This window comes from Rhipicephalus sanguineus, chromosome 8 (assembly GCF_013339695.2).
Source record: "Rhipicephalus sanguineus isolate Rsan-2018 chromosome 8, BIME_Rsan_1.4, whole genome shotgun sequence".
Taxonomy (NCBI): Eukaryota; Metazoa; Arthropoda; class Arachnida; order Ixodida; family Ixodidae; genus Rhipicephalus; species Rhipicephalus sanguineus.
In genome coordinates, this window is record NC_051183.1 from 146264431 (window position 1) to 146290899 (window position 26469).

The 26469-nt window shown below is 45.2% G+C and overlaps 1 protein-coding gene across 1 annotated transcript in view; it reads left to right on the plus strand.

The window, feature by feature from the left end:
• The first annotated feature begins 21578 nt into the window (after nt 1-21578).
• Nucleotides 21579-26469, plus strand: part of LOC119402385 (uncharacterized) — a 736276-nt gene continuing 731385 nt past the window's right edge. The window contains exon 1 of the mRNA XM_037669521.2: nt 21579-21925. The gene's annotated coding sequence lies outside the window, so the exon portion shown is untranslated. The remainder of the gene's footprint in view (nt 21926-26469) is intronic.

The window sequence follows — 26469 nt, forward strand, 5'->3', positions numbered from 1 at the left end:
TCACGGATTGAACTGCAATATCAAAACTTTCACAATAACGACTGGTAGGCGTAATTGCCCTAGATCACCGCGTCATGTCGCTACCAATCAGGCCCCTAAAGACAGGGTTGCCTCTGATGTACGTATATCGTCGTGTCGAAATTGGGCCGATATGACACGAACTGAAGGCGGCGGAAAGAAAAATACTTGAATTACTTAGCCCTAATTGTAGCATTTCGATGCGTGAGGACTGGCGAATATGATAAAGGAACGTGGTGGTGTTGTGCCAAAATACCCCTATTGAAGTTCGTCCGCACACGGATGAAGAACCTCAATTGCGCAGAAGTTTGTCTAATTTTCGTAGATAACCTGTCTCCAGACTCTGAGATTATAAATTGCATTCGATTTGGCTTTCTCTCTTCTTCATCTTCTCCTCCTTTCCTCATCCTCTCTCTGCCCTCCGCGTCCGCTAGGCTCATGCATACCAGTGACATTGATTCAATCACCGCAGGGGTGGTCAAGGAGTTAGACCGTGCAACTCCGAATGCGCACGTACTGGGTTTGATTCCTCGTGCTGCGGGTCACCCACCACCTGGAGAGAGAGGTACTCCGCCTTGACGGTCAGTGTTGCGGGTTGTTATTTCTGGAGAAGATGGCCTCTCCTTTCCTTTATAATTCTTTCACTCCAAAGTAGCAGTTAAGGAAAAAAATATTTAAAAACAAGCTAAAGAAACATCTATACAGACCGGAGTTTGTTTCGGTAGTTTTAATCACGTCAATTAACGAAAACACAAAAAAATGAAGCCAGCTTCGCACTAGTGGTTCCAAGCCTGAAGGAGAATTTCTATTTATATCTGTTTTTCCTGTCTTTTTTGTCACTGTCTCTTTCTCTCTCTCGCCATTCATTTTTTTTCTCTTTTACAGCGAAAGCTGTTATGAGATCATTTCACCGGCCGTTTTTGGCGCCGTAGTTGTCCGCCGCCTCCGCCCGTGTCCGTAAGCAGTATCGCTCAAAATAAGAAAAAAAAACAAAATATGAAAAAAATTCCAGGACGGAACGAGGTTCGAACCTGGGCCCTCTGCGTGGGAGCCCAGTATTCAACCTCTGAGCCATGCCGGTGCTTCAAAGTGCTTTGCAAAAAGGTCCTATACAGGCGTCATGTCGGGAAGGAACCACATTAGCATATGCAATATAGCGTGGTAGAAGAGTAACATAAGCGCCAAGCGTCGCACAACGCGAATTCTGTAACCAGGCGTCACACAATGCGAATTGCGCAACGAGTAGCTTGTTGAATGCTTCCAACCCATTACAAAGGTCTCTGCAATAATTCTTCATCGTCATCAGGCACAGCATCAACAAAGTGCGCATAATGCCTTACATGTGTTTAGCAGGTACCAACGCTCTCAGTAGAATGACGAAAAATGGCACAGTGCCTGCTGCCCTACATCTCAAAAATTACAATGATATATAGCGTAGTGGGTTCCTCGCAAGTGCACTTGTATTGGTTGCCAAGGAAGCCCATAAGCGCATGATCCATTTCCTCGGGGTCTCAGTAAAGTTCTTCGCCTCCCCCCCTTCTCTCTCCCACGTCAACGTACGTTATACAGCATGACGGGAGAGGGAAATAGCGACCGGGCGTCACCCAATGCAAATACATAACTAGTGGGCCGTTTAAAGATTCCAACCCATTACAAAGGGCTGAGCCATAATTATTCATCGTCATCAGTCGTCGTGTCAACAAAGTGCACATAATGCCTTACAGACGTGTAGCTGGTGCCTCGCTTCTCCGCAGAATGACGAATAATGGCGTAGTGGGTGCTTCCCAACTTCACAAAAATTGTGATTTATGGCGTAGTGGGTACCTTTCTAGTGTACTTGTATTGTAGCCCCAGGAGAGCTTAACGGGCTCTAGAAACGCCGCTCTTCCAGCTTTCGCTGTGACTGTGCTGCGGTTTCAGCGCAGGCCTGGCGTTTTTTTTCGCTGCCTATCTTTTTACGCCTTCTCTCTCTCTCTATTTCTCGCTTCCTCTTTCTTTCTAGCTTCGCTCTTACTCTCTCTGGGTTGCCTTCTGTCTCGTTCTTTGTTTCTCTATATTTCTCTCTAGCTCTCTTGTTTCCAGATTATCCATCTTACTGTTTCTACCTCTTTCTCTCGCTCTTTCTTTCTCTCTTTCTTTTTGTTGGGCTAAGTGTTGCCTTCTTCATTTTTAGTGGACCAGCCGTGAGTATTTGGATTTACCCAACTTCTGTGGCACATAACCGTTTATGATAATGAGTAGTCAGATTTACCCAATTTCTGTGGTGGATACTTGTTTATGATGGTCAGCCAGTCAAGAACTTTATTCATAGGTCCTGAGAAGTTTAAGCCGCCGGGGGATCCAAGGGGGACACCCTAGCAGCCGCTACCGTAGGCGACGACCGAGTCGGGGCGGGAACGTGGTGGCGTTCCACCAGTTCTTGGCCCCTCTGGACTGCCTTAAGTTAGTGGTGGACCTCGGAGCTCCTGAGTGCTTCTTCCCAGTCGGACTCACAGGTGAGAGGTCCCTGAGGTAAAGCGGGACATTGCCAAAGCATGTGCGAGAGTGAGCAGTAAAGTTCTTTGCAATCTGGGCATTGGGGAGTGATGTCCGTGTTGTAATGACTCAGTTGGCCCCGTGATAGGTACGATCTCGTTTGTAGCATGCGAAAGGCCACCGATTGCGCGCGTTCGAGCTGTGGGTGTGGTAAAGGATATTGGCTTCTGTTGTTGCGGTAGTGAGAGGTAATTTCGTGGAAGGTTAGTAGGGGGTCGTTCAACTATACGTCTGGGCCCAGCTCTTCGTTGGCTGATTGATCGTCGCGGCGGGTGAGCTCTCGCGCTCGGTCATGAGCCGTTTCGTTGAGTTTGGGTTGTTGGGAGTGGACGTCTTTGCCCATGTGGACATGGCACTGACGATGATAGTTTTTTTTGGTTCGCCGGACAAGGAGCGATTTGCTAAACAGCTTCGCAGCTAATAGGCCCTTACATGCTGCCTTGATGAACACCGCATTGATTATTTCCCTGTATCGTTCGCAGCCAATGATAGAAATTAGTTTCGTCCGCTTTCGTAAATAAATACGCACCATTAGAGGAAGGCAGCGCCATTCATTCCCCTGCTTTAATAGTGATCACTTCATTCCGGAGTATGTTTGTCAAGAGATAACCTCACATATCAATGATTTATTCGAAGAAAAACATTCGACTTTGTGTCACAAATTCTTGTAACCGAGCTAAAGAACATCTAAACTTCCACTGACATCAGTTTGTTACTACGTGTAATATATGGAGGCTTCATTAAAAAAAATCGCCAAGCACTCCGTACAGTTGGTTCACCAGCATAGCTGAAACGTGCTGTCATGGTATAGCGTGCTGTCATGGTATGTCATGGTATGAAACGTGCTGTCATGTCAAGTTGATAGGCCATCTGGCCTATCAACTTCAACTCAATTAGCCGAGATCACTCATGATTTTGCAAATTCATTAAACTCTAAGGGCCAGATTGACGCAGTGTTTTTAGATTTTTCCAAAGCGTTTGATGTAGTACCACATGATGATTTAATTACGAAACTGTCAGCTATTGGTGTTGATCAGAACATTGTCCGTTGGGTTGCATGCTATTTGTCATCACGGAAACAATATGTGATGGTCAATGACGGCGTTTCTGACTCATTAGACGTATACTCAGGAGTGCCGCAAGGATCCGTGCTTGCACCATTATTGTTTTTAGTGTACATAAATGATATTTATTTCTCAGTTCAATCACCTGTGAAAATCCGACTTTTTGCGGACGATTGTGTTATTTATGCCGACATTGATCAGTATTCTGATCAAGCCAGACTTAACGATGCATTGCAATCCGTCTGCGCCTGGTGTGATAAGTGGGGCTTGAAGCTCAACGCATCAAAAACGGCTTCCATCACAGTTACGAACAAACAAAACCCATTAGCATTCCAATATACCATTAATAACGCTTATGTTAAAAAGGCTACACAAGTAAAATATCTGGGTGTCACGCTTACAAGCAATTTAAATTGGGAAACTCATATAGACAACATCTGTAGCAATGCGCTAAAAAAGTTAGCGTTTTTAAAACGTAAACTGCGTCACACTTCACCTTCCGTAAAACTAACAGCTTACAGAGCACTTATCAGGCCTAGGTTAGAATATGCAGACCTGATCTGGGCCCCGTATCAAAAATACTTAATTAAAAAATAGAGAGGGTCCAAAACCTGGCTCTGAGATTCATTTATTCTAGCTACTCTCGTTTTGCAAGCGTTTCTGCCCTTCGCGAGAAGGCAAATCTGAAGACACTCGCTCATCGTAGAATAGTCTCTCGATTGAAATTCACCTATCAATTCGTACCATGGTCAATTTAAAATCCCACCCAATCGTTACATAACTAACCCGCCCGTGCGCTTAGATCGTATCCATCATAATAAGACAGTTAGACAACCATTCAGTCATTTGAACGTTCATCAGTACTCATTATTCCCTCATGCTTTTTCATTATGGAATAAGTTACCTCAGGAGATCGTTAATGCAGACACAATACAATCGTTCGCCCATCTCGTCAATGACCTAGCACTTGATTTTTAGCATTGTGTTCCTCATAAGTGCTGAGATTTTTTGTATTTCTGTATGAATGCCATTATTGCTATGTATTAATTATATTTTTCCCTGATGTTGAGAATGTTCTGAATTTCGTATCTTGTATTGTATTTTCATTGTGTTTTTTATTCTGATTTTGTCACTGACATTTGTTACCCACTCCTGCTTGGGCCCGAACAGGGCCTGCAGTATTTGTAAATAAATAAATAAATAAAATAAAAAATATATGTCACGTGGTCATGACGTCGACGAAGGCAGCAGTCAGCACGTCCGAGATGAAACTCTTTATATGGCCGAACTTTTGGCTGAGAAACTAAAAGTCAAACTACAGCAATACACTGATAGCGGCGAAAAGAGCCTCGACCTTCGATCAAGTGAAAAGTGGTAAAGTGCGTCGGCATTTATACATGTGACGTCGAATATTCCAGTCTTATCACTGGTGGTCGCACAAGCTCTGGAATAATCTAGGCTGTTCGCATCCTGCGCGCAAATTTTACGAAACGATCTACAACAGTCGCGAAGCTTCTTGAACAATGAGGCGGGGCTTGCGCTGAGCGTTGCTGACAGTCTTTGTGGGCGAAAACTGAATACAGCAAAAGTAATAATAAGAAACGAACGTGGCAATATCAATTAGTTAATCTCAATGATTCAATAAAGTCTTTCTCAATTATTGTTTATGTCTGCCCAAAAATCTTCATTGGTATTTGCGCCCGTGTGTTCACTTCATTTATGTGGGTCAGTGATGAGTAGTGGGGACTGCCCAATTTCTGCGGCACATGAGCAGTAGCAGTGTTTCGGTGCATAGGACGGACGAGTTTCGGTTTCGCCGAGTTATGTACAGCTTCGTGTAAAAACATTGGCCGCGTATATGCGTGCTCCACTGCAAATGCCGCATAAAGACGATAGAGGAGGCGCTGCGTGAGATCTGGACGCCATCTGGCAATACGTCGGGAAACATGAGCATGTGCAGAGGGTTTCCTTCCTCCGTGGCAGAGGGCATTCGTCGGCACGCATAGCATAGCATTTTCAGCGCAGCCGCATTTTCAGCGCAGCCTAAGAAACTAGGGTCTTTAGATTTACGTATCTAATATTTTCTATTAAAGGAACACACCACCTAATACTTACCTAGTGATGTTGCGCCTCAGATATGCGTAATATTTACTTTTTGATCGACAACGTTCACAAGTATGAACAGCCGTACAAGTTCAAGATGGGTGGGCGGTAAGCAAGTGGTTAAACTTTGGCCGGGTTGCCGAATCGGGTGACGGACAGATAAACAGAAAGACAGACAGACAGACAGACCAAAATTTCTGCGTTTAAGTTCCCCACGAAAGACTATCGTCTTTAATAAACAGGCTCCTTGCTCAAAACCGCCTCTCGGAGTTGACAGATGGACCACTCACTTATCTTACTGCTGTCGCCAATACATTCAATATTGCGGAGGTGGCGATTTGTATTTATGCACCTGAATACATAGAAACACACGAATTTTGTGATGTGCGCGCAAAAGGTCCACAATACTCCAGTGTGGTGTGCACGCCCACGAGCGACGAGGCCTGTCGGTGTTGTGGAAGACGATGAAGTGGACGCTCATGCATGCACAAAGGAGGTGCGAACAAGAACAGTCGCGTGCGCTGGAGGAGAAGAGGAAAAGGGCAGACGGCGGTGTTGAGCGTTCGACGCAGTCGGGTGACCGGGCCCGAGTGTCGACGCTCTGGGACGTGGCCGCTGACGCCCTCTGCCTCCGACGCATCGCTTCTGAAAGGCTCCAGTTTCCTCGTCAGCCTTGACAAGCCGTCCACGACCACTTCAGAGCCATCCCGCGTCACTCACACCTCGCATCGTCCAAAGCGTTCGACTCCCCGACGGTTGAGCCCGTGTCTGCCTAAACTGACACTTAACACGACAGTGTTTCATGCTGTCGTCAACCAAGACTTCAGTGACGTATTTCCATCATGGACATGACGTTGATAAAATGGACGCTAGCGGATGAGGAAAAAGACTTCTCTAGGAAAAAGTTCTCCCACCGAACCTACGACCTCTCTGCCAACGACGATAGGCGCCCGGCGCTCTACCAACTAAGCTACCGAGGCAGATAGACTCCACACTACAAACCCGCCTTGTATTCCTCACACACTCTCTCTCGCACGGTGCTCTCTGTAGCTGTGGCTAGGTGGGGAGGGGTGGTGCCACCGTCTGTGAACGGTAAGTGAAATAATGCGGCATGACACTTAACAGCGTCGATAGAGAACGATTTGGCAACGACGCAGTTAAAGCATGGCATTCAAGAATGCGCGCCGGCAGGCTTCCCGCCGGCGCGCAATCTTGGAGGCCGTAGTTAAAGCATGGCCTCCGAAATGGAGGGCGCGCGCCCTCCATCTCGGAGGCCATGGTAAAGCGTCTCGACAACAGCGACAAACACTGGCCGCGCTAGCATCGGGGAGTCGCCGTAGACGCAGTTCCGTTCTTTGCCTTTCGCTTCGTGTTAGCGTGTGACGGCTCGTTGTCGCAGTTGCGAAGCTTCCACATGCACGAACGATGTTTCTCCGCCGCCGCCTGCTTCTAGTGCGACAGGATCGATTACTAAAAGTGCTGCAATAAGAGCTGCAAAAGGCAACGATGTCGACCGCCGCGTGTCGTGCATTGGTGTACCTTCGAGGAGTGAGACAGAGGCCAGCATGACCAGAAATGCCTGTGCGCGTTCACGGCTCAAGCTACGAACCGCTGCCTCCCGCGTTGCTGAAGCGCAGTGTGGTGGTGTATGCATGAGCACAGGCGTAGGTTACCCTATCACCCGGGAGCGTATACCGTGCCGTTTCTCTCCATAATGACGATGCTTTGAAAAAGTGTATATCGATTAACAGTGTTTATTATGGGCTTGTTGATGTCATCTTTGCGCGGGATTCTCGATAGGCTGTGTCCGCGTATATGTTAGCGATTTCAGCTACAACAACGGTTATATAATGATCACAGGCGTTAGTCGTCGCGGTGATGTGCCACTATCCGTCAATGTGAGTACATCCACGTCTAGCGGTGCTATAGCTGTCAAACATCAATAGACATTGTGCCAGCTCTCATATATCGCTACACAATTAGCACTACTTCTGTGAAGACACGTTTCGCGTTCGCGTTATATCGGTTCCTGTACGGTGGGATCAATCATGTTTTTTCTTTTTTTTTGGCTAAGACGCATCGCTCACCAGAGCCTGTTGTTAGTTATTTATTTATATTTGTATTTGCTTTGTTTGCTGTGGCTTTTTTGTCTTTCTTCCATGTTTTTATAAAGCCACGTTCAAACCCTGTATGCGGACTCGCCGAACGGTGGGACCGTCCGCGTACTCAACCAGAACACTATAAGAACCACACCTGTTCTGATTAAAAATGTATGTACTGTGTTGTTTATACATTGCCTCATATTTATATATTGTGTACACGCACTCCGTACGTGCACGTGTTTGTGTGTGTTTGTTGCAAGCAACACGCGCAATGCACTGTATCCCGCATGAAAAATTGCGAAATACCAATAGAAATTAGCTGGATGATCAGATGTGTGTTCACAATTAAGACTGCTCCTCTAACCACCCTGTTCAGATTTCTGAAATCGGATTCCGTACGCCGCAAATTCGCGAGCAATAAAAGCCTAAAATTCTCTCCTGAAACGCTCCGTATGTCATTTCAATAATTTCATTCATTGTCATGTAATTAACTGAGAAGAATATACGTTTCACTTCATTCTATGTGTGTTTTTAAGAATCCTATGGAAAATACGTGGTGTTATACAAATCCGAACGAAATCGTTTCAGTGGAGTTAACAGCATAAGCTAAAACCAAGAACCACTCTAGACTTGATGAGAGATCTAAAGAATTTATTAATTCAAAAGCCTCAGATGCCTCATCAAACGCGAAAATTGACCGTCCGCATCTCCCGTCAGCGGCTTCAACACGAGTGGTGCAAGGAATAATCATCACGTCATGACGTCACCAAATGACGTCATCATGAAGTCACAGATTTCCAAAATTTGTGATGTCATCATTGCGTTACGTAATGTGACGTCATTGGTGTTGTAATCACATGGCATCCTTGCTTGGTTAAAGGTGGGCCGATCACAGAAGCAGTGCAACACCACGTTAGGTGCGGAAATCTTTGAGAGGGTGGTGGGGAATCAACAGAACGACTGATAAGAAGAACAAGATCGCTTTCGCTTTTGAGTCGTCTTAGCTGAATGCATAAGGGATCCTGTGAGTTTTTAGGTCTTTAAACTTGACCTTTTTGTGAATTCACTCAATAAGTTTGACAGTATGCCTATGCTGGTCACATCTTTAAGGCTCACTGATGCACGACTATGAAGAGGTGCTGACACCTTCTATCCATTTAACACAACCGCTGCGAACGTGGCCTTTGGCTTGATAAGGAACATCGTTTCAACCGCTCCTGTCAAGAGGTCTTTCCTTTGCATACAACGGATTTTTCACACATGGGTACCTATGTTCTTTGTAATTATCATCAACACGGTGATAAAGGTAATCATACCCCGACATTGCGCGTGGTCTGTTTGGCCGGAATGACAGGTTGAGAGTTCATTTGATGTAAGCAGCGTGGACTCAGTCAGTACGGTTATCACATATTAAAAGCAGCAAAAAGCCTTTCTTTTGCTGACGATCCTGTGGCTTGGGCTTGGTTCTTGCATTCCTTCTTAATAGAAGTGCAATAGCGAGGAATAGGCACAGAGACATTGCGAATCTGTCGCGGTGCTATTGCAACATACTGAGCAGGTAAGTGTTCGTGACACAGATACAAGGCACTCACACAATTATTTATAATTCAATAGTTGTCGTTTAAATATTAATCGGGTGCATTAATTAAACATTCGCGTTGGGGTGTTTAATAAACCATCACATTGTCATTCCGCAGCTGTCTGGAATAACAGTAATCATGAGAGTCAATACTGTATAGTGAAAAATGTAGGTCCGCGTATTGACCCTCGGAGCACATATGAACACATCTAACACGAAAGACAGACAACAGTTCGCATCATGTATAAAAAATAGAGATACTGATATACCGCGTCCTGCCGAACGTCTCACGATGCTGATACAAGATTCCCAAAGAATATTTGACAGTGTATAAAATACATGCATCTTTGGAAGTACTCAGCCCTCCGATCAACGAGTCGGGAAGTGTAGGCTGTCCTGTTTTCAGTAGGCTACGTTTCTTAACCTAGCCGTAGACAAGTTACTGAACCTCCGTAGAATATGTATGTGTCCCGAACTCTGCCGCATTCGCTCGAAAAACGCACACCGGTAAGATTCATTCTGTGTATACTACGAGTCTTCGATGTAATGCTGACTGCCAAGATTTCTTGGCATTCTCTCGCATGTACTGTCACATACTCATGCGTATTGAAAGACGTTCAGCCACAGAACGACCCTAGCTGCATAACCATCCTGTACACCTTGGTTCACTGCAGCCAGACATATCGCTCTATATGCAAATGACCTCGAGTCTACTTCTTGCTGTTTCCCATATTGCGCCTGAGTTGGAGCCAACTAGAATATCGCATCCCACGAGATTTGCCATGGCGGCGGTACGATTGCACATTTCTGAATGGAACTCTTACGAGTCTCTCACTCTCTTATTTTTGCAAAACCTGCATCTTCAAATTGCGTGGAGATGTTACGGCATCTCTTGAAGTGATGTCGCTCATCGGTACCTCTGAGTTTACAAAAAAATGCTTAACGATTTTGAGTGAAACGTACTCTACTATGGAATAGCGGTAAGCCTTCCCGAAAAACTAAACAAAAGCAAGAAGATGTCTAGAAAAATCGGAGGCGACCGTAATCCTACACCTATGCGTCTGGTAATTGCACTCCCACCTCAGCTATCCTGTGCCCTGGTGTACTCCTTGGGTTACCATTGTGTTTCGTCGCCCTGAAAAAGCCGATCTCAGACGCCACAGAGGAATAAGCGTTTGGTCACGATCTACTCCGTCAGGTGCCGCAACGGCCCCAGCTGCTCATAATCTTTCAATGAACTCAGTCGGTTAAATTTCATTATATATCCTGACTGTTAATTGGCCGTTATCGCAAGTCATGTTATGTTCCGTTCAGGGCTTAGCCTCCCTTCATAGGAGGGGGCGGGCCTCATAGGGTATGACGGACTGTATAATATATATATATATATATATATATATATATATATATATATAGTGGAAAATAGTCACACGGACCCCGATAGAATAAGGAATGAAGAAAGAGACTAGAGACTACGACTTTCGTTGGTTTGGCACTGTATATTTTCACTAACGTTTCGTCTGGTAGACCATACAAAGTGTGGTCCACCAGACGAAACGAATGTCGAAGAATTATAGTCTCACGATCACCAAAATGGCATTTCTTTGAGTTCAAGATAAGTGCTGCTTTCTTAAGGCACCTGAGAACAACATCAAGTCGACGATTGTGTTCGTCAAACGCGCGGCCGAAAATTAACAAAGACATATTTCCCAATTTAAGCTACAGAGAACTGTGTCCATAAAGCGCTCAAATGTGGCTGGAGCATTGCATAAACCAAACTGCATGACATTAAACTCAAATAGACCGTCTGGAGTTATAAAAGCTGTTTTTTTCTTGTCGGCAAAGTGCATGGGGATTTGTCAATATCCAGTTCTCAGGTCAACGGAAGTAAAATACGAAGCAGAGTGCAGACAATCGATAACGTCGTCAATTCGGGGAAGCGGATATACATCTTTTTTTTTTGTGACAGAGTTCAGCCGCCGGTAATCTACACAAAAAGTCGCTCGCATCTTCCCACAAGGGGAACTCGGGTAAATACGTCGCAGAATGGTGGGGGTATCGCGTGAATGCTGCGTAATTGGGTATGGTTTGAGAATGCTTAATTGTTACACGATGCGCACACCAAGTACGACTTGAACGGCTCCAGCGTGCATGAAGTTCCGGGTCCGCAGCTCGCTTCATACGCTTGCGTTCAGCGTCGTATGCTCGTCTCTTCGCAGCCTTGTCTTCTGCGTTTCTTGCTGCTGTTGACGCCGACGACAGTGAGGGTGGGGTAACGTTAACTTCAAAGAGTGGTGGGACGCTGATTGAAGGTACTGTTGCTTCCATCGCATCTACTCGAGTCAAGCAAAGCGTCAAGTCAAGCGAAAGCCAAGTAAAGACGCCCTTGACTGAATTCCGAACACGCGCTCCGCCGCCTATATACACACCACCCGCGTTCGAGGGAGAGGGGGAGGAACGGAGAGGAGGGAGGGAGGGAGAGGAGAGGCTTGCTGCCGGCACGAGACGAGCCGAGCATGCGCAGTGGGGATGTGGACGGCGCCGCCGACGCCGCAGGTGCGACTAAGAAATTCTCCGCATTTATTATCTCCAGGAACCATCCTTCTTCTTTACAAGTATAACAGGCGCCGCCCAGGGACTAGATGACTCCTGAATCACTTTCTTTGCTAGCATTTCTTCCACCTGCTCAGCAATAACTTTACGCTAAGACGGAGATACTCTGTATGATCTCTGGCGGATGAGATGGGCGGAACCAGTATTAATCACATGGCTAGCGCGTGAACGTGGTGCAGAAACTCCGTGGCCATGCAGCGCGAAATCGAAGACGGCTGCATGTTTGGAGAGAATTCTAACAAACGGATATAGCACTTCCCTTGGACCAGAAGCATTGATTTCTATTTGTTAGAAGTGTTTTTATAAATACTTCTAAAACCGGAAGCAAGTGCTCAACCGGAGATGCTTGGAAGGGAAACAAGAGTGTCACTCGGCGCTCATGCAACTAAAATGATGCTGCCTCTTGCTCTGCACGCAAACGAATGGGCACGACAGGGCAGGCTCCTTAGAGTGTACACGAACAGGGCTGCTTAGAGTGGAAAGGCTGCTTAGAGTGCACAAGAACAGGGGAGTGCTCGGAACGGCCGCAGCACCAATGTACAGAAAGAGAAGTCCAAACAGGATCAATCCACCTGCGGCGCTGCGATCGGCAGTCTACAATGTGTCCTCGTTTAAGAGTTGCGCGCGGCTCAGCCAAAGTGGTGCAGGGGTAGAATGCGCGCTTCCCACTCAAAAGGCCCGGGTTCGAATCGCTGCTGCAGATGGTGGGTTTTTATTCTTAGTGTCACTTGGTATTCGCAATGCCCACGGACTATAGATGGCGCGCCGTGCTTTTCAAGATGGCGCCAGGAGGAGGGTCAACCCGTTTGTTAGCATAGGAACAGATAGGACGTGCGGACGTACGGCCCGTGCCACTTTCACCGGATGAAGTCATGAGCCGCGCTGAATTGGATATGAGACTAAAATACTTTCCCAAACCATGGAAAGTGCAAAGTACCCCCCACCTAATTATTTGCTGCGGTGTGAAAGGTTATATTTCAGCTCCGTTACCATGCATAATGATGCTTTGCGAAATCCTGTGCGTGCTACATAAAACTGCATGAACTAAAATTGACGTATGAGCTGAACGGCACACCGAGGTAGTACGTACCGAGCCTGCCTGACGGATTTGCCGCAGTAGTAGGCCGCCAGCGAGTAGCGTCATCGCTGCAGCACGGGACCGCACGTTTAACGTGGTTATGGTTTGCAAACATAATACGCCGTCGTCATTACTTGCGCAGTCGGGAACGCGGTATTACGTCTTCAACGGAACACGAGCATTTAACATCCCATTGAGTAACGCTTGTGTCACAGCCATGCTGAGACTCTAGCCGTGTGCAATTCACTTCACTCGCATGTTGCAGATTCGATCAGCCCGATCCAAACATGAATATCGAAAAGAATGCACACGTATGCTTTTCGCAACGTCGAAGAAGTTAGCCGAGAGGCGTAGATTGTGGCCGTGACTGCACGTTCCATCGCTCTAACCATTTCGCTTCGCTGGTCGAGCTCGAGCGTGTTGGCGATGCGGCGCTCCATAATATCCACAATAATTGTGATACATGCAATGCACAAGAAGAACTATGCTTTTATTCTGATCTCGCTCAAGGATATTATACATTAAATACAATCAAAGTGACTTACGAGCGTGAAAGAACATTAACGCACGAGGGGACGTGAAGTGCAAGTCGCTCCTCGTGAGTTCAGCTGATCCTTCATCGTCGCTGTCACAGCTGTCACTCTCGGTGCTTTCACAGTCTTCAATGTCCAGTGAAAAATCCTCGTCGTCAAGATGGTTTCTTTCAACATCACTGCTGAAAGCAATCCGAAGAAATTCCTCCGCCGAACGACTGCGACCACTCCGCGTCACCACGTTTACAATTAGAGAGACGTCTGGGTGGTCTGGGCGCGAAGAACATTATGCTCTCGGATCGGTCAACGAGCAAATAGCAAATCGCTTGCAATGTGCTGCCACCTATCAACAAACGTACAAAAACAAACGGCGCAGCGCTGGCTATGAAACCAACACCAACACACTGGCGAAGGACGGTGTGGAAAGCGTTCGCTCCACGAAAGGCGTGGAGCAGACGCGTCCTCGAATGATTGAAACGTCGCTCGCACGATTAGTAACAGCGCTTTGCTGACAAAGGATAGAGGCCCTATTTTGATGTATCGACAACTTGAGATCGCCGAGTTTTACAAGAGCACATCGCGAACCCGCGCGACCTCCCGCGTAGTGTTATGGGATTCATTTGCTCTACAAGAAACACTGACCAATGCTATATACAAGTAAAACAGGGTGAGATTCAACTGAATATGTCAGACGATAACATTTAACTAACCTACGTGGCTACAGAAAGCCTCGCGAAGTTGATAGTATGCGTACGCTGTGGGCTAGCATTGAAAGCGCGAGTTGACACGTATTTTCACGAAAACTTCGCGTCTCGCAAGAACGAATCAGATTTCTCATGTCACAGAGGGCCCGGTTTGTTCACTGATGCAGGGAACATGCAAAGTCGTAGTGTTCCTTCCTTGCCAATGCGTTAACACTGAGGTTAGCACAGCCGAACAAGGGAGAGACTGCGTAGTGCTGCCATTTTATCGTCTACTAACCCTCCTCGAGAGGACGCTCCTGAATTCCGCTTGGCGGCGCGACAGTCTATGGGCATTGCGAATAGCTGCAATGGTTTTCGTTTCTTTCCTAAAATTAGCTTCTGTTGCTACGTATTGCTGCAAAAAGTGACGTAAAATATGAAGACTTGTTTCGAGTCTCGTATTCGCAAAAATCTCGGAGGCCATACATTACGTTTTTGTTGAACGCCGTGTGGGGGCGCTGCCAATAATTACGCGCAGTGTCAAATTTCTTTTATTTCACTTCACATTTGACGTCACTTTTTGTAGTAGTAAGTAGCAACTCAAGATAACCAATACATCTATTACAAATGACACTTAAAATAAAAACCCACCATTTACAGCTGTGATTCGAAGCCGGGCCTTTTGAGTGGGAAGCGGGCATTCTACCACTGCACCACCTTGGTGGAGCTGCGCGCAACTCTTAAATGATGACACATTGCAGACTACCGATCGCAGCGCCACAGGCGGCTTGACCCTGTTTGGGCTTCGCTCTTCGAACCTTCTTCCGAACACTCCCTTGTTCCAGTGCACTCTAGTTCTGTCCAAGTTGGCTCTAGATTGCCGTACAGTGCCAATAAAACGCGTACGCGATCCGAAGGAGAAAAGAACGAGCGTTGTAGCTTGCACGAGCTCCCGTAAATTGCGAAGGTTACGCTTAATCTCACCGTGAGTAAGAATACCGCGCAGCTGCAGCGTTCCGAAGGACCCTTGAGAAACAAGAAAGGGTGTCAGCGTGGGCCACCACGAATATACCCGTGCGGCACTGAACGGCATATCAGTGGAGAATATCTCTTAAGGATTGTTTTTCTTGACGAAGATTAAGTGTCGCAGTCACACTGATGATGTGATTTCATATAATTTTACTAAGACTTCGAGGCATCTTGGGATAGGTAGTAACACAAAGACACGTGTACGCTATTTAAGCCTGTTTGGTGCGGTGAGACTTGTGGCGCCAAGCCGCGGTGGGCTCGGGTAGGTGTCTTTCGGCGTCTTTGGGGTACGTAAGTCGAGCCTCTCTTTAGTTTGTAATTGCCGTGACACCGGCAACGTTTGACTTCACACATTCGACTGACTACAAGGAGGAGATCCAGCCACTAATAGCGTTCACGTCATCAGTTGTGCTAACTGAACTGCATGACCATCCTTTCTATGTGACTCATAAATTGCGAGCGAACAGTTCATTCAGTCACTACACAAGCACACTTGAAGCTAATGTCATTCGCACAGCTATCGCTATTTCATCAAAGAAATTGCATCAAAATTCCAGATAGTGAAGCCGTGTTAGACGAAGACAACATCCGCATTACTTTTAACACCCCCTGTCATACGGCAGATGTAATGTCATTCGCAACGAATGGGATTAGGTGTTAAAGTCATTTCTGTTCCTACTATGCGGGCATAGCGAATGACAATCACAGCTTATGGCATTGTCCCCTTGAAGGCGTTTTTCGAAATTATATGTGCGCGTCAGACCCATAGCCAGGGGGGGTGGGCTAGGGGGCTAATCTAGGGGGGGGCTAACCTACCCCCCCCCCCGAAATTTTGGTGAAGTAGGTGTTTTTGCCAAAAATAAATCATAGAAATAGGTGTTTTTCTCAAAAGTCGGGGTTTTCAGCAAGTGCCCCCTCCCCCCCGAAAGAAATTCCTGGCTGCGGGCCTGGTACGCGTTACATGTGTAATCTCTACGGCAGAGGCTTGGAAAAAAATTACAGAAGGGGTAAAATGTATTAAAAGTAAGCTTCTTTTTAACTGCTGTTGTTAGCTTTTCGATAACCTTTTGAAGTGCGGCCGATAGTTGAAGCATGTGCAACTAGATTCTGAATTGACGCGAACGCCTCCTGTCGGCCAGGTACAAAACACTCGTACATTATTTCTTCTTTTGCTATTCCTCTATCTTGTTTTCGTGAAGCGGTGCCGTGGAAGCAAGGTCAGCATTTCGGACGTGATATCTATTCGCCACCCATAGAAGCAAACTGAGCAATTATATCTGCGGAGGATACTAAGTAGCAAAAAACGTACTGGACTGACGACAAACATCGGTATCAACTGCGAAAGCCATTGTGAATACCCGTGTAGACCAGGAACGCAAGACCGCAATGGCATTCAGTAAGATTGTCATTGCTGCCAATGACATTACCTGTGTCATGTGACAGGGCTATAATATATAATGTGAAGCGCTGAAGCTGATAGACTGCCAAGGATGAGGAGCAAGGAGAAATGGGGAACATTCCAGCTAAATGAGGTTTCCAAATGGCGTTCTCCTATTGAGCAACGGGGTAGATTTTAACAGCGAAGGTGTTCTTAGTCGATGCTTTCATGTCCGTCGCCGTGGTAGCGCTGATCATAAACGAGTATGTTCTACAGAAATTGGGTAAATCCCATCGCACTACTCATCACTGGTTCACTAAAAATGAAGACAAAAATTCGTCGTCAAACGGGTATGTGCCACTGTGCGGCCTATTTATTTATTTAATTCTATTATTTAACACTCGTTTAACTAACACTTCGTATAATAAAAAATACCTCTAACGTTTTTGCTTTACTATAAATAATTTTTTCTCATATTTCTTTTATTTAACTTTTTCACAAATTATACTACCGCACGTTCGTGGCCGATCCCCCGTAGTGGGTTGAGCTATTCTATAGGAACCAACCAACCAACCTATCGGAAAACTGTGATCATGGTAAATGGGTAAGTTCCACAGAAATTGGGTAAATAATCCCACCACTCACTACTGGTTCACTAAAAATGAAGAATGCAACAGTTGAAGCTACTTTGTAAGCCTGTGCATAAGAGTAGTATAGTCAAGATGCAATAAACTATATCAGAAAACTGTCATCGTCATAAACGGGTATGTGACACAGAAATTGGCTAAATTGCGCTACTCACCACTGGTCCACTAAAAATGAAGCAGGCAACAATTGAAGCTTCTTGTAAACCTGTGTATAAGAGTGCTACTGTCAAGATGCAATAAAACTATACTAACACCTCAAACCTTAACAGAGAGTTTAAAAAAAAAGAGCAGTGATACAACATATCTGAAAGATTTGCAAAACATATAAATGCGATGGCCTGATGAAGGGAAGGCCACCAGCTTCTCTGTTTTAGCAGTGTCCGCGAAGCGCAGCTGGTTGATTTTTTTTTACAACAGATAATTGAGAACGTTATTCTCTTATTTGCATGAGTTGATGTCGAGATTGCTCCACGCAAGGCTAAGGTAATGTCGAACATCCCAGCAAGGAAAAAGAAAAACAACTCGTGATCTTCAGTCAGCCCCTAGAGTATGTGCAAAAACACATAGTTACATCAAATTAAGGCGCACGGAATCGGCTTGTACGGAAGAATTCCGCATAACAATATTAATGAGCTGGACAGCATATGAGCCACAACACCATGTCCTGAGTGGGAATTATAAAATCGAAAAGCAATGGAACCTACAGGTGCATATATGCGATAAAAAGTTGGGGCATGACTAAGAAGTTTAAAAAGACGCAACTTTAGTGAAAAGGAAGAAATCAATGTTAATTGAGAAGAAACAGGGTAGCTAACACTCTTGAGTTGAAGAGGTGTAACTAAAGCACGTGAAGCAATCGAATGCGTCTGACAGATAAACAGTGATCTCTTCGAGCAGGGGTCTCAAACACGCGGCCCGCAGACATTTCGCTAGTGGGCCGGCCCGCACATGTCTGCCTTGGTTCCAGATATCTTTTTTTCTTAATGGGCCCCACAGACTTGACTGGTATCAAGGCACCCCATGAGGTCACCATGTGTTGGAACATAACCGTGGAACAAATGCTGTATATTCCAGATAAGGCGTCCCGATTTAAGTCAGCTGGAGATCAGTATCGCATCAATATGTTTCTCAAAACATGGCGTCAACTGTCCTTCATAAATTATTCATATATGAGATATGGGAAAGGCCTTCTTTCAAGTGGCGACGTTAGCTGACATTTTGTTAAAGCTACCTCCCCCCTTCCGCCCACTTTCCGTTCTAAACTTAACTTTCACGGCCTTTGGGGACAAAATTTCTTTACTGCGGTCCGCTATCTGTAGTAAGTTTGAGACCACTGAGTTAGAATTACATGGTCGCTACGAATAAAACGAAAGCAAAGTCAGAGATGGCGTAAACCTATCTCCCTGTGACGAATTTGAAAATAACAGTTCGCCCTGATACGATGGTTTCAGATGACGCAAGGCATAGGTGAGTGAATAACTATGGGAGAGCCACTCGTCCTGCATTTGGCATAAGATAACTGAATGATGATAACTGTCTCAAGATCTGGGTTGCATTAACGAATTCTTATACGAAACCACGTATTCACTAAACTGGTCATGTTACATTTTCCTCTGGGAACAACGCAAGTGATTAGCCACCTCGACATGGCGATTGGTCATGCAAGTGATTTGGAAATCCACATTTAAAATGTGGAGGAACAAGATTTTTGATATGAGTAAAGCTTAAAAAGAGATTGCTCAGGGCAAGCACTGCAAGTGGTATTCACGCCGCCTACAGTTCTTACATCGTGGAAGAAGTTACTTGAATATCATTAAGACTAACATGCAGAAATTTGTTGCGAAAGGACACTTGAGGAACCTTGGCAGATTAGCAGAGGTAAACTTAAAAAAAAATGGCGAAGCTTGCACTACGCACTGAGCCGCGCAAACCTTGAAACAACGAAACTGGACGATTCTGAAGACTCATTTGGTTGTTTCTAGGTTGCTTCTAGGCCTTAGCTGGGTGATGAGGGTTATTTATAGATTGCTTCTAGGTCGTTGCTAAGCTTTAGCTAGGTGATGCTACGTTGTTTCTACGTTGATTCTCAGCGCAGAGAAGTTCGAGCTAAACCACAGACAGTCACACATGACTCGGTTGTCCAAACTGCAGAGACAGAAACTCGCGCTGAAACCAAGCGTTCGCATCTCTCATAGATCTGCGGGCACGTCGTCGTTGGCTTAGGCCTTTGATCGCTTCGGGGTCTTCTCGCAGGCGCCGCTGCCTTTCCCGTTTCCTAGTGTTGGTCTAACTGTTGCCGTCTTTCTTTTTATTATAGCATTGGTGAGTAGTGGGATTTAAGCAATTTCTGTGGCAATACACGTCTATGATGATGGTAGTTTATCGCAGCTGCCGTTACCTTTTCTCTTCCCTAGTGTTGCGCTAACTGTCGCCTTATTTTTAAAGACGGTAGTCTTTCTTGGGGAACTTAAACGCCTAAATTTTGGTCTGTCTTTCTGTTTGTCGGCACGTCCCTCGATTCAGCCACCCGGCCAAAGTTGAACCACTTGCCCAAGGGCCAGCCACCTGACTAGGTTCATACTTGTGTACATTGTTGACCAAAAAGCAAACATTACGCATATCTTAGGCGCAACATCACTAGGTAAGTATTAGGTGCTGTGTTCCTTTAATAGAAAGTACATAGATACGTAATTCTAGAGACCCTAGTTTCTTAAGCTGCGCTGAAAATGCGACTGCGCTGAAACTTGTCTTCCTCCGTGCCCTCTGGACGAGCTCATTGTTGTGTTTCGGTTTCGGTTCCGTATTGCACTGTATGAATGCCATGGGGGGCCGCTCTGGCATTCCTGTTTTACTCAGGCGACGTGTAAATAAAAGTGTGTGGAGAGCACTCGTTGAGTGCGGACGTTCCTTCTGCTTCGGCGCTTCCCGCCAAACCGCATGTTCGGGCTGGCTGGCGTCCCCGCTGGTCGCGTTGGTCACCGCCGGTCTTCGCCTGCTGCTGCGCCGGGATTACCAGCCCGCAACACAGCACTCATGTTTCCCGACGTATTGCCAGATGGCGTCCATATCTCACGCAGCGCCTCTTCTATCGTCTTTAGACGACATTTGCAGCGACGCACGCAGATACGCGGCCAATTTTTTTAATGGAGCAGTGGTGAGTAGTGGCGCATACCCGTTTTCAATTTCTGTGGCACATACCCGTTTGTTGGGTTAACTGTTGCCTTTTTCACTTGTGCTTCGTTTATTGTTGAGTTTTGGCGTTTGTTTTGGATAAAAGAATGGATTATTGTGAACTTCGTGAGCCTTTAGACTCACCAATTCAAAGATGGGGAAGTAAGACTGCTGAACATCTGCTGAACTTCGTCTTGCGACAAAGCGGCTCCAGGCAACCCGGAGCCAAATGGAGCCGAAAGAACGAAGTTCAAACAAATTCGTGTATTACCCATCATTTCCACGCTGGCTGAAGCGTCATGCGTTGCAGCTCCCACAAACACTAATGCCAGAGCTTCCTCTATAATGTATTTATTGGAAACTCTATGCATATGAGATCTAGAATCATCATCATCGCCAAAATCTCGAGATTCATCATCATTTACATCATTATATCGAGCATCATCATCATCATCGCTTCGTTTCACTTATTTCTTTATTCCTTACCCCCTCTGGCCACGTGACCTGAGTCAGGCATACTACTACTACTACTACTACTACTACTACTACTACTACTACTACTACTGCTACTACTACTACTACTACTGCTACTACTATTAATACTACTACTACGACGCCGACCAAGAGGACGACGGAACGGGGTATACTAAAAAAGCTTCGCCTTATATGTTTACTGAATTTGTTGTAATTTCACCGAATGTGGTCCATTCCTTGTTTTTAGTCATGTGGTACCCACACCCGATCGGCGGAAACAGAAAACCTGGTTCAAGTTCGGCAAACGTCAAGGAAAGAAACCTATCGAGCGAAGTGAAGAGACCGAGAGGCGCAAGGAGCGGCGGGAAGAGTGCACGTTATTGAAAAGAGCACGCCCAGACAGCGCAAGAAATCGAGCGGCTGAAGAGGAAGACGCGAGCCTGGAACGGAGGAGAGACTCCCCTTTGAATCGACACCGGCGCGCAGAAAGGAAGAGTCGAGCATGGAGAGAGTGAGAGATAGATAAAGAAAGAGAGAGAAAAGTAGAGGGTAAGGGAGTAATTCAAGATGGCGCCCAGCGGCGGCCGCGATCCGCCGAACGGCGCCGTCTGCAGCGAGAGCAGCAGACGACGCTGGGAGCGCGTCGGCGAGATTGTCGCCGTGTGCGTTGTGCTTCGCGCCGGCGCTGTGACCGGTTGGTTGGCCGTGGTCGTCGACGGAATGGCGTAGCGCTTCGTGGGGATGTGCGTGCTTGTGTGTGAGGTGTTCATGTGCCACCGGTGATTAGAAAAGAAGGCGAGCAAACGGGCCGAAGAAGCCTCGGGCGCCGAGCAGCTACCCCGGGGTTTGACCCGCGCCGCCTGGGTCTAGAGCTCGGGCGCTACCGGAGCGCTGGGCCCGAGGAGCCGTAGCCCGTCAAGGGTAAGCGATGGTTCCCCGCTGTCGTCTGCTCCCGCCGGCTTTCTTCTCTCCGAGGTGTCGTTCTGAGCGCGGCGCATCTATTTCTACGACAAGACGTGTTTTAGACGTACCTGCAGCGCGATATTTCGTCACGATTTTTAAAGCGTGTCGCAATAATGTTCACTCGTTCACTACTATCGAAAGTCTGACGTGCTGTCTACCTTCCCATAACAACACCGAGCAAGTTGTGAACGACTCGCTTGTTTTCAGATAAGCTATCTGAGCCATCGATAACGCTAGATCATATTCATCTGAAAAGAACGCGTTTTCCGACGCGTGATACGCACATGCTCAGTATCGGTCGATTTACCTGAAAAAGAAAAACAAAACGTACACGAAATTTTAGTTGTCAGAGTTACGTGCAATAAAAAGGAATGTGTTTGCTTAACTCGTTACCTAGGATGCTTATCGCCTTCTTCGTCAATGCTGAGTGCGTTGACATTGACAAAACTAGGTTGACATACAAAGAGTGGTTGAACTTTCTTGCTCGAAATTCCGTGCAGGAGATCTGTGCTAAACTGTGCGACTCGAAACATCAGAGACAGCCATTCGTCTGCCTACTGATGCATTTATTTCACATCCCATTTATGCGCACTTTCGCGTGGTTTTAGTATTTGCTCTTGCATACAAGTTCGAGTAACCTGCGCTCGCTCCGTGTACAAATACGCCCACAGTTGATAAGTGTCGGAGGTCGTCGTTCAGAGACGCCGACTGAATTCGATATTAGCCACCTTGCTGAGTGTTTCTTTATTTTCAAACAGGTTTGGTGAGAAACGCGGTGCAGTAAGAAACGGTATTTGCGCTCCAAAATCTCGCGTGGCTGTTGCAGACAGCGCAACAGGCACATCGCATTCAGCTGGGTTTTGCGTCGCACTCCGTATCGGAACGATTTCCAACAGGGCGCGCAATTTGTTTCTTGACTTATTTATTGCATGAATGCCTACACTCGTTGAGCGTTCATTATAGTATGGTTGTATACGAAATGAAAGTTGAGCAAGCTGGTGGCAATTGATGTTGAATTTCCAACGCCCGCAAAAGACACAGACCCAGCGAAGTTGACAAGGCAAGTAGACGACATCTTTTGTTGACAAGTCGTCAACTTCACTGAACCTTTGCCGTTTCTGCGAGCTCTTATTTCGTTCTCAACAGTAAGGCAGACATGTCGAGCATTCCTGCGTGAAAGAGCGCGCAAAGTAAAAAAGCATAAAACTATAGTTCCGCAACAATCCTTAGAACATAAGTTTAAATATGCAAACTTGCCACGAAATGCATGCAGGAAACTGAAGAAAGAGGATAACTGTGAAGTGATGGGCAGGATTACGTAGAGGCCTGAGAAAACTGTTGCTACTGGCAAGTTTCAGTGACAGCGCGGGTTTTCTTAGTTCCTATGCTACTATCGGTGGCAACACTAGTTCTTTATGCCGTATGACGACACCAGAAAACATCATCGTTATGAATCGGCAAGTACACTTTTAGTCCTCTTCTTCGTTTACTGCTTTGCTTCCACAACACGTGAGCCGATTTGTTCTTCGGATGCGATAACTCTGACGGGCGAAAGAACGGGTCCAGAGAGAGAGAGAGCAAGAAAGAGATACAAAGAAAGGGAAATAGACAGAAAGGAAGGGGAGAGAGAAAAAGATGGAGGATAATAACCCTATTCGTTTTGCTCAAAAAAATAACTTCTTGCTGCCTAAAGCTTATACTAATTATGGTAAAATGATAGCATCATTCTGTGCTATCAAAACATGGAATTCTCTTCCTCACCCCATCAAAACATCGCCATCTCTTACTGCACTGAAAAAAACTGAAAGCTCATTTCCGGAGCCAATAATTATACCAATTATTCATAGCGTGTACTGTTTTTAGTGCTTTCTTCCTTTTCCTCTATATTTATATATGAACATTACGTGAACTGCATTGTTACTGTTCATGGTGTATTTCTTTACATGTTTTCACTGTTAGTATATATATATATATATATATATATATATATATATATATATATATATATATATATATATATATATATATATATATATATATATATATATATATGTATATATATATATATATATATATATATATATATATATATATATATATATATATATATATATATATATAATTCGAAAACAGTTTTGTACGCTTAAAAATGTTGATGTTTTCGATTATCGTAGCATTTTTCTGTATAACTATTGTACTCTGTTTTTTAAGTTGACTTGGTATTTCTTTTTTTCATTTTCGTGCTTATTTCGTAATTTTTATCTAATGATGATGTACAGAGGTTCCCGGTACGGTTTTGTGACCTTGAGACCCTCTTCTGTATATCCTAACGATGTAACCATACTATGCAAAATAAAGATTTCATTTGATTTCATATGAGAGAACGAGTACAGAGAGAGAAAGAAAGGGATTAAAGAGAGAAAAAATTAGGAAGACGGATAGAGAAAGAGATAGAAAGAAAACAGACACAGAAAAGAGAGAAAAAAAAAATTAGGCAGATCCCACGTGTTGTGGGAATCGGTTTCATGCGAAGCAGTCAGCGAGTACTTCTATGCTGTATTTTATGGCTTTGAGCAAAGCGTTGCGAGGTGGATCGGCGTGGTATTTTAAGTGTAGTAGCTGTGTGCATATCTTGGGTGTACCAGGCACGTCAACAACAAAAGAGAGAGCAAGCATAGTCATGTATAGTGTTCTATGGCAAGAGGTAGGAAAGGGAAGTGCGAATGAAGATGATGTAGAGGAGAGGTGAGAGGGTAAGGCATAGTGCATAATATTGTATAGCAAGGGGAGGGAAAGGCTAGTGAGGGTTAGAAGGAGAAGGAAGGCCACCAGCTCTACTGTTTACTCAGTCTTCGCGCCAGTAGTGCGTATCTGCCCCAATTTCTTTTCTTGTCCAATTCACTTTGGTATTCAACGAATAAGTATAGAACATATTTCCGTGGACATTGTGGGGCAAGTTCAAGTTATTTGCGCGTGATCCAAAAATATCGTGTGCGCAGTTTATTCAAAACTGTACACACGTATTTATTTTTGTCTATTAAACCTTAAGCTGTACAGCCATCCTCAATTCTTGTACACAAGATGTTTCACTGTCCACCTGTTGTCGTAAAACGCTTGGTGGAGAAGCAGCTGCTTTCAAGGTTCACGGGCAAGTGTAAATGTCGCTCAACATTTCGCACTCTGTCGTCTTCTCCGTCGTGTACCTGATTTTGTATATTTGCGCTATTTTATTTGTTCTTTGCACAATGGCTCTGAGGGTTTGTACATTTTCGTCGCGTTAACAATGTATTTGCCCAGTGCAGGCCTACCTTTTAAACATATTACACATATACGCCTCCGCGTGCTTACATGTTAAGATGCGCGTTGTAAGACAACCAGCAAGCATTCCTGATTTCCCTTTAGTAGTCGAATGATATTGTAGTTTTTGCTGAACAAAAAATAAAGAGAACGAGACGTGCGTTTATTCTTTTTTTTTATCTTGATGTTTGCGCACATAAAGAACACTACAGTGGTCGTAGTTGGGCTATGACTTTAAAACGGTTGAACATGTTTTGCAGTAAAAGTTATATTACAGAGTTCATTTCTTTTAAAATTTGTGACGTTGAAATCTTCTTTGTAGGCAATAAAACTCACAGGAGTAGACGCTTCCAATTAGCATATGTGTTTTACAGTGAGAGCCAGGAGACCCTAAAAAAGGCGCATCACACATATTTCCCTCCGTCATAACAATTTACGTTATAAAGCAATAAAAAAAAGGAGAACGTCGAGGGGTATTTCTGATACTATACCTTTATTAAAGGTCAAATGCTGTTTTGAGATGTATATTAAGGCGTACAAAAGAAGGACAACACACTCGCCAAAAGCCAACTTCCAAGTGATTGTTTCAAAGAGCAGTACATTGGCGCAACTTTTACGCGCGCTGCACACATGGCTCATGTTTTGACATCTTAACATATCTAAGCTCAAAATTTGCTCGTAGAAAATCCATCTCTGCAAAAAAATACGCAAATGGAATGGTCGCTGGCACGTCGGACTCTAATTTCTCAAACAGATGAGGATGTCACAGGTCAGTTTTGAGCATTGACTAGTGATGCCACAACATGTTCATTTTGTGTTGCACGTGCGCAGAAATTGTACCCCTAATATACGCTCTGAAGCGAGAAATCAGTTTGTGGTTGTCAATTCGTGCGTATGTTCTCCTCCCATATGTATTAAATTGAGCCCACAAACTATGCTTAACAAAGCGCCCTAACTATCCTAAGAAGATATGCGATTTACTTTCACGTAATGATTTATTATTCGAGCTTTCCCGTTCAAAGTTAACTGCTGATATTTTCACACATCCGCAGCAGTCCCGGAAGAACGCTACATTTGGAAGAAATGCTTGAGAAACCGCGCCTTGATCAACCGGTTTTGATAATGCATTTTCTATTGCTATGGTATGCCCATTTTGATAACAAAATTTGCTTTAAAACGCCGGATCGGCTCGACGATGGTCTGCA